The sequence below is a fragment of the Vicugna pacos genome, chromosome 11 (genome assembly GCF_048564905.1).
Source record: "Vicugna pacos chromosome 11, VicPac4, whole genome shotgun sequence".
Classification (NCBI taxonomy): Eukaryota; Metazoa; Chordata; class Mammalia; order Artiodactyla; family Camelidae; genus Vicugna; species Vicugna pacos.
In genome coordinates, this window is record NC_132997.1 from 59,608,730 (window position 1) to 59,619,870 (window position 11,141).

The 11,141-nt window shown below is 39.6% G+C and overlaps 1 long non-coding RNA gene across 2 annotated transcripts in view; it reads right to left on the reverse strand.

Moving 5' to 3' along the window:
* Positions 1 to 7,091, reverse strand: part of LOC116282443 (uncharacterized) — a 107,187-nt gene extending 100,096 nt beyond the window's left edge. For both annotated transcript variants that reach the window (XR_012077449.1, XR_012077448.1), the window contains exon 1: positions 7,007 to 7,091. This is a non-coding gene — a long non-coding RNA (uncharacterized lncRNA). The remainder of the gene's footprint in view (positions 1 to 7,006) is intronic.
* Positions 7,092 to 11,141: the final 4,050 nt, after the last annotated feature.

Sequence of the window (11,141 nt, forward strand, 5' to 3'; positions counted from 1 at the left end):
CCAAATTCTTTTCAGATACTTTAACTAAAACAACATACTGTAACAGATTGGATGCAGGAGCACCTGTGAGACTCCAGCTGCATAAATGTAAAATGATGTCATTCTTATTATTAAATTTTCCTTTCTTTTGTTTTAGAAAATTATTTTTTATAATGTATATTATGTATGTTAATATGAAGTGGATTATGTATTCCTAAGATGAAAATTTGCTTTTAAAATAATTATTCAAATTTTTTATCAGTTTTAATTTCTAACAGGGTAAATATCAATAGATATAACTCACATAAACAAAAGCAAAAAGCTCAAAAATTTGTAAAAGTGCAATGAGGTCCTGAGACTAAAAAGTTTGAGGACTGCTGTTCTAAACAACTGCCGCTATTACTGTTTAAGTATCAAATTAGTGTTATTACCTTCCCTGTAATGAGCATTTTATTCTATGTGGAAGTTCATCCAAACAACTTCACTTCTGCAGTTAGCTCACTACACACAGACTCAGCCACGTGCATTCATTTCACAAAGTTCTTAACTCAGAATCATTCAAGCTTTCTTCATGCATAGTTCTTGTCTCCACCTCAATGGTACTATATATTCCTACTTTTAAACAGTGAATTGAAAATAGAATGATAGAACAGTGATCATAAAGACAAACAGAACTCAAGTTACTTCAATTCTGTAAGTCTATGTGACCACATGGAGCTTTTATCTGTGTTTAAGGTTTAAAACAATGAAACAGTGTGAACTGTCTAGTGTAATTTTTTTGTTAAGACTGAATTTTAGTCCATATGTGAAATATTTTGCTGAATTTTAATAATATCTGTAAAACTGTAATGTATTCATTTTAAATTGTTCATTGTGTTTAACCTAAAGAATAAAGAAAATAATTATTTTTAGTAATTAATTCATTATTATTGTTGAAAATAATTTTGTCACAGAGGAATGGTACACTAATAAATGATCCTCTTGGGGTGTCATATACACTAGGTTATCACTGCTAACACCGCACTGAATGATGAGATTGGCTGTTTTCCTCCCAAGTTCATCGTCAAGAGCTTGTTTTTTAAGGGTGTCCATAGCACCTTTATTCATGTGTCCTCTTTTGTGTCTGATTTTTATCTCCCTCAAGATTATGACTATGAGATTCACCCATGTTGTTGGATGTACCAGTATTCAATTTTTCCAGTCTTCTCAAGCTGGTATCATTTTTCACAACTGTGATCATGTCAACTCTTAAGTGAAGCCGCCTCAACTCCTTATGCAATTAGGTAATTATGTGCTCCTTCTGTGGTCTCATAACATTTTGCAAGTATGTAACTCAACTAGATCACTTATCACACTGAAGTTAATCTATCATCTCTTTTAAGTTAGAGAGCTGGGGGAACCCAACACCTAGCTCAGGGCCTATTAGTTAGGGTTCTCCAGAGAAGCAGAACCAATAGGAACAAATCTATATCTATCTTATCTAGCAATCTACACACACACACACACACACACACACACACACCCCTGGAGACACAGAACCAACAGGAACAAATCTATATCTATCTTATCTAGCAATCTACACACACACACACACACACACCCCTGGAGACACAGAAAAGCTGACGGTAGAGTCTAAAAGCCTAAGAAGGACGAAGACAGCCAAAGGTGTAGTTCTAGACCAAATGCCTCCAGGCTTAAAACCTAGGAAGAGCCGATGTTTCAATTTAAGACCAAAAGCAGGAAAGAACTGAAGTCCTACCTTGAAAGCAGTCAGTCAGGAGGAGTTACTCAGCCTTTTTGTTCTATTCAGGTCTTCAAATGATTGGATGTGGTCCCCTCACATTAGAGAGAGCAATCTGCTTTTACTCAGTTTACCATTCACTGTTAAACTCATGCAAAAACACCCTCACTGAAACACCCAAATAATGTCTGACCAACTATCTTGGCACTCTGTGGCCCAATGAAATTGACACATAAAATTAACTGTCACACTAATTAATGTTCCTTTGTGTTGGCCTTTGCCATTAATATTTAAGAAGAATAGACATGTAAAGATCATATTTATAGAGCAGAATAAAACAGGGCTAATGAGAGGTATGAGGATTCGAGTTTCACTTCATCAAAGAGATAACTTTTTACCTGAGGACTAAGGGATGAGTAAGATTCTGATAGGAGAAAACCTGTGTGGTGGGAGCAGCAGGATCTCACAAAGAGAGGAAGGAAGCAACCTCAACCCAGAAGGCACTTTACCACTTTGCATTTGGATCACATCTGTAGAGCAATCTTTGGCTAAAGAAGGTTCCTGAGATTGGTGCTCAGATAACTAAACACATAAGCTGCTACTCAACCTGGGGAAAATCCAAAAAATTTCCAGTGCTGGAATATCCACTGTTGTTATTCTTAAGGATCAGTCTTGGCTCTGAATTAGTTACCATGGAGATCATCTTAAGCTTTTCCTTAATGATGTCCAACAAAACCCAGGGAGATACCTATTCAGAAAATATTCTAATGTATGGCCTTACAGGACTAGGTCCTTTGTAGAAAACAAAAGCAATGTGTTTATGCAAGCATGTGGAAGCCAGGGTTCCTTGAAAATACAAATCTTGATAAGTAATTATAATCACAATTTATGTTTTTTTTCACTTTTCTGATTTCCAAGTAAAACATATCTATTTTAGAAAACTTGAACAATACATAAAAACACAAAAAAGAAACTTAAAATCACCCTTAGTCATTTTTGTCCTTTAATGGTGGGCAAGACTATAAAGTACAAGATGCAAGCCTTTTCCTCCTCCCCTCCAGTCTCACCAATCCTTTCCCTGAGATGACCACTTGTATCGATTTGGTCCTTATCGGTCCTACTGATTTCTCTCTCGCTTATTCATTTATTGATTCAGGAAATATTTACTGAGTGGGCACTTTGGGCCAAGCGCTATTCTAAACATAGCTGTTTCATTGGTAAGTAAATCTAATAAGATCCCTGTTCCTATGGGTCACACTGTAATGAAAGAAGACCCACAATAAGCCAGTAAACAAATGAATAAACAGAAAAATACTAGCTAGTAATAAATGTTACACAGGAAAGAAGATGGTAATATTATATGAGACTACACTGTGAAGATAAAATCAGCCCAGTGAAAACTGAAAGAAGATATAGCAAGTACAGAGAAGAGTAGGGGGGAAAGATTTAAGGCAAACACAGAAAGGCAGCCAGTGTGGCTCCAGAGGGTGCTGGGAGTGGAGGGAGAGAGGTAAGAAATGAGGTTGGAAAGGTGAGCCTGGGGCACATCATGGAGGGCTTTGTCCAGAGGACAGCGTCAAAAGAGTTTGCCTTCAAGTGACGAGTTTTACCAGGAACTGATGTGCTCTGATCTGTATGTTCTAAATTTTCACTCTGGCTTCACTGTGGAGAATATACTAAGAGCAACAATTCCCAGTATGAGGTCCACAGACACTCCCAAGAAGTCCATAGACAAAATTCAGGGGGTTCATGATCGTGAATGGGAGAAAATTACCTGGCCCAGCCCCTTAAAGGAGTAAAAATCTCAAGACTCTTTTATTTCGTCTGTCCTCCAATTCCTCTTCCCAAAATATCAAAATGACCCTCTCTGGTTTCTGGAATGCCAGAGTGGCAGGATTCTCAACTTCATAGGAAGGCTCTTTTTCTGGGTTTGTTTTTGTTTTTGTTTTTGTTTTTGTTTTTGTTTTTGTTTTTTGCTTAATGTAACAGGGAAGAACAAATCTGACTCCATATTAGAGCTGTTTCTTTTACTTTAACCTTTGCATTCTATTGCTTCTGCTACAAATTAATCACTAAAGGGATGTTGCCTATAAGATTAAATTACACATAACGGCCCATCTCTGGGAACCCTGTCTCCCAGGTAATCAGAGTTAAGTTGAAATATCTTTGTTTAGCACATAGGAAACATCTTGACAAGGCCCACCTGTGAACGACTGCCAGAAGGAAGAAATTAATACATCCCCTCCAGAGGCTGATTCGGACCAGGAACTGTTTGACTTTACTCCCTTCCCTTTCAGTATAAAAGAAGCCTGAATTCTAACCCAGGCAAGACGGGACACTAGTCCATCATCTTCTCAATCTGCCGGCTTTCTGAATAAAGTCACTATTCCTTGCCCCAACAACTCATCTCTCAATTTACTGGCCTATTTTGCAGTGAGCAGTATGAGCTTGGACTCTGTAACATTAACACAGTGTTTAAATCTAAACCATCTCGGAGGCCTACCAACTTAAACAGCATAGATTTAAAGACAACATAGACTTATGTAAAGTGATCAGATTGAGAGTGACTTTGGGGTCCAGGTAGAAGAGGCCCCACAACTTGAACCCAGTACTTTCATAGTCCACCTCAACTCATCTCAGATTCTGGTTCCCTGCTGCCAACTGCAAAAGGGAAGCAGATGTTAAAAATACCTTATAATAAATAAGCCAGGAAAATGGGGCATGGGAAGTACAGCTGTAGAGAAAGAATAAATCAAATACTTCTTGAAACTGTTTGCTTTAAAGTATTTCCCAAACATGGGTACTAGTTAAATACACAAATTCCTGCGCTCCATCCCAGACATGTTTTTTTCTTAATTTGGGGGGGGGGATTAGGTTTTTTTTTTTAATTTATATTTTTATCTTTTTAATGTAGGTACTGGGGATTGAACTCAGGACCGTGTGCCCACTGAGCTATATACCTTCCCCTCAGACATGCTGACTCAGAGTATCTAAGAGCTTGGCCCAAAAATTACCTCATGTGATTATAATGATCAACCAGTTTGGAAAACACTATAAACATCTGTGGGGAAAAATCTAGAAGATCCATGGAACACAGTGCTTAGCAGGCCCAGACTGAGAAAACACAATCTTCCTCCTTACCCCTCATACTTGGTTTTGGCTTAAACAATTGTGGGCATTTTCATTGGCAGATTATTAGAAGGGTGACTAGCATATAAATAAACTATAAAATTTATATTCAATAAAACCACTTAGGTTACTGACATTGAAAAAGAGAATGACTCAATTTATCTTCCATTGTACCCTTCAAGATGTAGAATTACTTCTTTTCATGCTTCCAGAACAAGTGGACTCTGTTTAGTGTGGCCAAAGACCATACAATTTATTAAATGACATTTGGAAGCCCTCATAAAAGTGATTAATACATGTACACTCAGAGTTCTGAGTACAGTCATTTTTCAGATAGTCTATTGTTTCCACATTCGGAGAACCAACTTGTATTTGTGTGACTTCTGTAGAAGAAAGGTCTGCTTTTCAAAGGAATCACAGAATATTAGAGAATTAGAGTTGGTGATCTCCTCTGGTCCTATGGGTTTAAAAGTTATCCATACAGTTCTAGTTCCAAATTCACATCTCTAGCTCTGACTTCCCCACTTAAAATCAATTCTTATATCCAGCTGTTTACTTGAAATCTACACTTACTTTAATATGCATCTAAAACTTTACAAGACTAAAACTAGACTTCTGATCTTCCCTGGCAGCTCTCATTCTTTTCCATCTCAGTTGATAACACTTTTTTCCAGTTGCTCAATCATCCTTGATTCTTGTTTCTCACTCCACCTCCATATCCATGAACCAATCCTTTCTACTTTCCCTTACTATTATATCCAGAACCTACCCACTTCTCAACGCCTTCACTGTAACCATTCCAAGCCACCATCAGTTCTCCCCTGGGTAAGTACAGAAACCTTCTGACTGGTCCCCTTTGCTTCTACCTCTGTCCTCCTTCCATCGACTTTTAACACAGCAGCTGAAGGGTTCTTATTTGTGTGTTTCATTTTTTTACTATGGTAATTTTTTTCAAAAATACAAAAGAATAGCATAATGAAACCCCACACCTATCCATTACCCAGCTTCAACAATTTTCAATGCATAGCCATTCTTGTTTCATCAATATACCCACCCATTTTCTCTCCATCGGAACCCTTATTCAAACCCCTCTATGACATTCTTATTCAAAATAAAATCCAAAATCATTTCAGCAGCATTCAAGTGTTCTCAGTCTCCCTCATCTCTCTGCCCTCACTGTATCCTATCACATTAGTTCCTAGCTATTTCTCAAACACACCAGGATGCTCCTCTCTTGAGGCCTTTATCTGTATTTCCTCTGCCTGGAAGGCGCACTCCCCGCCCCCAATACCACCCCCCTCACCCAAGATATTCCCCCTGGCATTCATGTTTTCTGTTTTCCTCAGGTCTTTACCTATAGACAGCCTGGTTTTGCTGACTGCCTAAACAGGGGAGGATTCAAATATTCCTCTGCGATTTGAGTTTCCTACAAATTGGCAGCTGAGAGTTGAGCTTAAAAGTCTGCTCTGCTCACCCCTCAGCTACTCATCCGTCTATAACTATGTGTATGTGAACTTCCATATAGCAACTTTTACCTAATGAGATGCAGCTATCCTTTGTAAAAAAAAGGCACTCCCATCCTCTCCCTGGGCTAACTCCGTTGCGTGTAGGCCAAATGGTGATCAACATATGTACTTAAAGAATGAATACATTCAATCGTTCCCGGAGGTCAAAGCAACTCATCTGTCGGCCACAGTAACAACTTTGAATTTTATTCTTAGTGCTGCACTGCAGCCTTGTTAAGAGTTCAGTAAATGCTCTTTATTATTAAAATTGATTTTAACAGATAAAAATTGGTTGTAAATATACTTAACAACACTGAATTGTATGCTTTTAAGTGGTTAGAATGGTTAGGTTTTATGTCATGTATTTTCCTATAATAAAAAAACTAAAAATAAAATAAAATAAATAAAATAAAATATAAACACTGCGCTTTTCAGGAGGCCAGAATCAGGCACGTAACCTTCACCGGGCTTGGAGGCTTCCACTGCCCGGCAAATCCCACCTGTACCCCAGAGATTCAGGTGTGCGCAGAGTCAGCGGCCTGAGGCCAGCCAAGTCCCTCTCCGCACCTGCCTCGGGGATGTGCCTGGACTCTGAGTGTGAGGCCTGCGTGTTTACTGACTCGTACACGCATTCATTCATGTACTGACTCACCAGTGTGTGACTCCAGCGCCCAGGGGAGAGCAGCTCAGCTACGAGGCACCAGAATCTGCAGCAGGAGCAAAGGCGTCCTTTCCGGCGTCCTCGAGGCCCCGCTGCCTTCTGGGACTTGTCCAGCTTGGCACTGCGCCTGCGCGGCTCGCTGCCCCGCCTCGCTCGCACTGCTGCCCCGCCTCCCTAGTACCACTGCCCCGCCTCCCTAGAACCACTGCCCCGCCTCCTTAGTACCACTGCGCCTCCTGCGGGGTCTGGGGAACACGAAGGCCCAGCTCTTACTCTGACACCTCTCCTACTCTCCCTCTTGCATGGAGCTCTGACCTCTTTCTTATGTTGCCCAGGCCTTCTTAAGGCCCTAGGGCAACAAGACTAGTCTTCTCTTTCTACAGCGTCCAAGCGCCATCTCTTAACAATGGCCCTTCCTCCTCACCACTTTGGCCCCTCCTTGGATTCCGTGGCTGCTTTCCTAAAGGAGTCTTAACGTCTTTTAGAGCATCGGATGTGGCAAGCATGGCGATATGTGATTTACATGCAGTCTCATTAAATTTTTAATAGAATTTTAACTAATAAATTAGAAGTCATCTACAGTGATTTCAAAGGCAGCAACTGTGGTAATTTGAGCTCAGATTTCCGGAGTACCGACAGCGGTCTTAAGAAAAAGAGAGAGAGAGGGAGGGAAGGAAGGAAGAGAGAAAGGGAGGAAGGTAGGTCATTAGAGTTAATATTTTTATAAAATGTGTGTGATGAGAGGATTTCAACAGAGCGTATGACAAGTTGTATCATAATGTTGTTTTGACAAAACGATGAAGTTGTGGTTTGGATTGGGGTACAGAGCAAAGAATATATAACTCCTTGAACCAGTACACCTGGAGAATATTCACTCAATTAATGGATGGTAATTGGTTAACATTGAACACTTGCTATAGGCTAGTCACCGGACTAAATGCTTTACCTGCTTTAATCACATTTAATCCTCCCTGAGACTCTATGGGAATATTATTATTCTTTCTCTGTTTTACAAATGAGGAAGCTGAGGCACACATTAGTTCAATGGCTTCCAATGATTCACACAGCTAGTGGATAGAGAAGGGACTTGAACTCAGCAAATTCCTATCAGCGCACTTAACTGCCATGCATACTGCCTCAACAGTAACGTGACTGGAGCACTCCATCCTTATGCACTTCCAACTTTTATTAATCATTTAAAGATAATAGATGGTGTACTGATCAAATTTAAGCACAACCTGAAGCAGGGAGGAGGAGCTAAAAGTATTAGAGAGATCAGAGCCAGGATTCAAAATTACCTCAACAGGCTCGTTTGGTGCTAGAACAGGTAATACCTGACATTTGCAATGTAATGCAGGGTTTTTCAAACTCAGTGCTGTACACTTTGGGCTGGATAATTGTTGCAAGAGCCTATCCTGTGTACTGTAAAATGTTTAGATCCTCCCTGGCCTCTACCCACTAGATGCTACTAACAGCCTCCAGTTGTGACAACCAAAAATGTCTCCAAACACTGCCAAGTGTCACCTGGGAGGCAGAAGTACAAAAGTGGTTAAGAACCACTCTTTGGTCTTTTGCTACATATTGTTTTTATTTAATTCCCATAATTCTGGTAAGTGACAGGTAGAGTTGAAATCGAAATCAAAATCATCTGATTCTGAGAGTCATGCTCACATTAAGGTGAAATTAAGTAGAGATGAATGTAAATTCCTGCACTGAGAGCCAGACAACAACCAAAACATCAGCCCATGATGAAAGAACGCTGAGAGTTCAGCACATGTGGAAGAAAACATATGTTTAAATGAGGAAGGACTAAATAATTGTAGCAAACATTTGTTGAGGGCTTACACTTTTTCAGATAGTGCTGTGTGCTATGTGCACAAGAATATTTAATCCTCACAAGTAGCCCCATGAGACAGATAATATTATTATCTCTGTTGTAAAGTATCAGGACATTGAAATTTAAAGACATAGCATAGCACAGTGGCAGTGGTAAAGTGACAATGCCATGACTGAAATTCCAGCAGTCTAACTCTAGAGTCAATGCTCTTAGCAACTAAATATACTTCTTACACACACACACACAAAGGAATCATCACTATCATGTGGCTGGGAGAAAAGTACTAGGGTATATTTGTTACTGAACCAAACTTGGGTCCTCTCACCTACACACAGTAAAGCCAATCTACTGAGACTACGTTGTAGTGAAGGAAAGTGCAGCATTTATTTTAAGGTGCCAGACAAGGAGTCTGAGGCATTTGCTCAAAAAACCCGAACCCCACAATGGGTTTCGGGAAAGAGTTTTTATAGGAAAACTTTGGAGGAAGGTCTGCAGGGTGTCAGACTTTCCTCTGATTGGTTGCTGGAGAGGTAACAGGGTGGTGCTCCAGGAATCTCAGTCATTAGCCTTCTGGCTCCAACCAGTCTGGGATCCACACACCTGTGGTAACCTGAAGTTACCATCCTCCACCTGGGTGGGGGCCTACTTCCTATAGAAGAACTCAGATTTGTGTTAGATTGTTATGTATACCCCTCGAGAAGGACCCAGGACTCTGCCCCATGGCTGCACTAGCTGCACTATTGTTTCTTGACTGCCTTTCCCTTGTTTCTTTGTTCCCTCACTCTTCTCATCAGTAACTGAATCTGCCCTTTGGAACTCAGGGAAGGTCTAGGAGGTTAAAACTCTTCCTACAAAAACAAAATGAGGGGCACGGAAAGGCTTTCATGCCTAGGAGGGACCTACAGGGTCCTGCTCAGTTTCAGTCCCTGTTTTTCTTTGATACTCCTCAATCTTGAAGGGAACAAGTATTGGACAAGAAAGGGAATGATGTTCTGGATGGAAAGGTGATTCATAAATTTGGCAGAGGAACTCGGATTTAGGGGGCTTTGGTTTCATATTAATAGGTATCCAAAACGAGAGAGGTTATGAGACAGGAGGGAAGGAGGCAGGGCACAATCATTGAAGGAATGACACAGCAATTGAGAACAGGACAAACTGGTTAGAACCAAGATGTCAGAAGGTTTGATTTCTAGGTTTGAGCCTCAGGGAGCCAAGACAGTTCTGAGGCTGACCTTAAAAAGATCAGAAAGTGGGTGCAGGGGACCCAATTCATGGAAATCTCTGCCCCTTCCCCAAAGTAGTTGGAATAATCCTCCTACCCATTAGCATATGAAATTCCTGAGCCCACATAAACTAACAGATGTATGCTGAAGAATTTAGAGGTAAACAGATATGTTGTCTGCAACTTCTTTTCAAACGGTTCAGCAAAAAAAAAAAAATTATATACATGTATATATATACAAACAAAAATGTAAAATATATTTTAAATGGCAAAATATTTTTGAAATTGCTGAATATAAATGATAGGTACATGGGTGATTATTGTACTATTCTTTCAATCTTCCTGCATATTTGAAATTTTTATGATACAAACATGGGTGAAGTGAAAAAAGCTTCAATTTTTATTTCACTTAGTTAGATGCATTTCTTAAAATAAAAACAAAACTTACATAACTCAATCTCCTATGTCCATTTGGTACCTTTTTCTGTACTGCCACATTCTTTCCCAAATTACAGAAATATGAAGAAAGCCTTCTTCATAAATTTGCTGCTGTAAGGAAATACTGTACCGATATTGGCAATGTCATATGTTGTATCTTTTTTTTTCCTGTGGGGAACAGGGAATTCAAGGCTTTTAAAAGTTTTGATTAGTACTTTCCTGGACAACAGAAATGTATTCCTAAATGGTTAGCAATTGCAGAGAACTTTAAAAATTTTTCTTTTAAAAATTTGGGGGAAAGAGAAAGAAAAGAAAAAATAAAGTGCTCACAGTGAACAACCTGATAAATCAAAGGGTTAAAGGCAATTCTTCAGATGATAAACTTCTCCAAAGAATTCTCTTTCAGTTTTGACCACATAAGCATAGTATCAAAGGCATGTTTGATTCTACCTAATTCTTTCTGACAAACAGGTAGAAATTGATTGACGCATGTACATCAAGGAAATGAGATCGAACTCCAGCCTATAGTCTTCCCTGAAAGTGAGTCTGGTGACCCACCAGACTCCCATTGCTTTCCTTTTTTTTTTTTTTTCCAGTGCTACTTGAGGGGGAGGTGGAGATATCCTTTG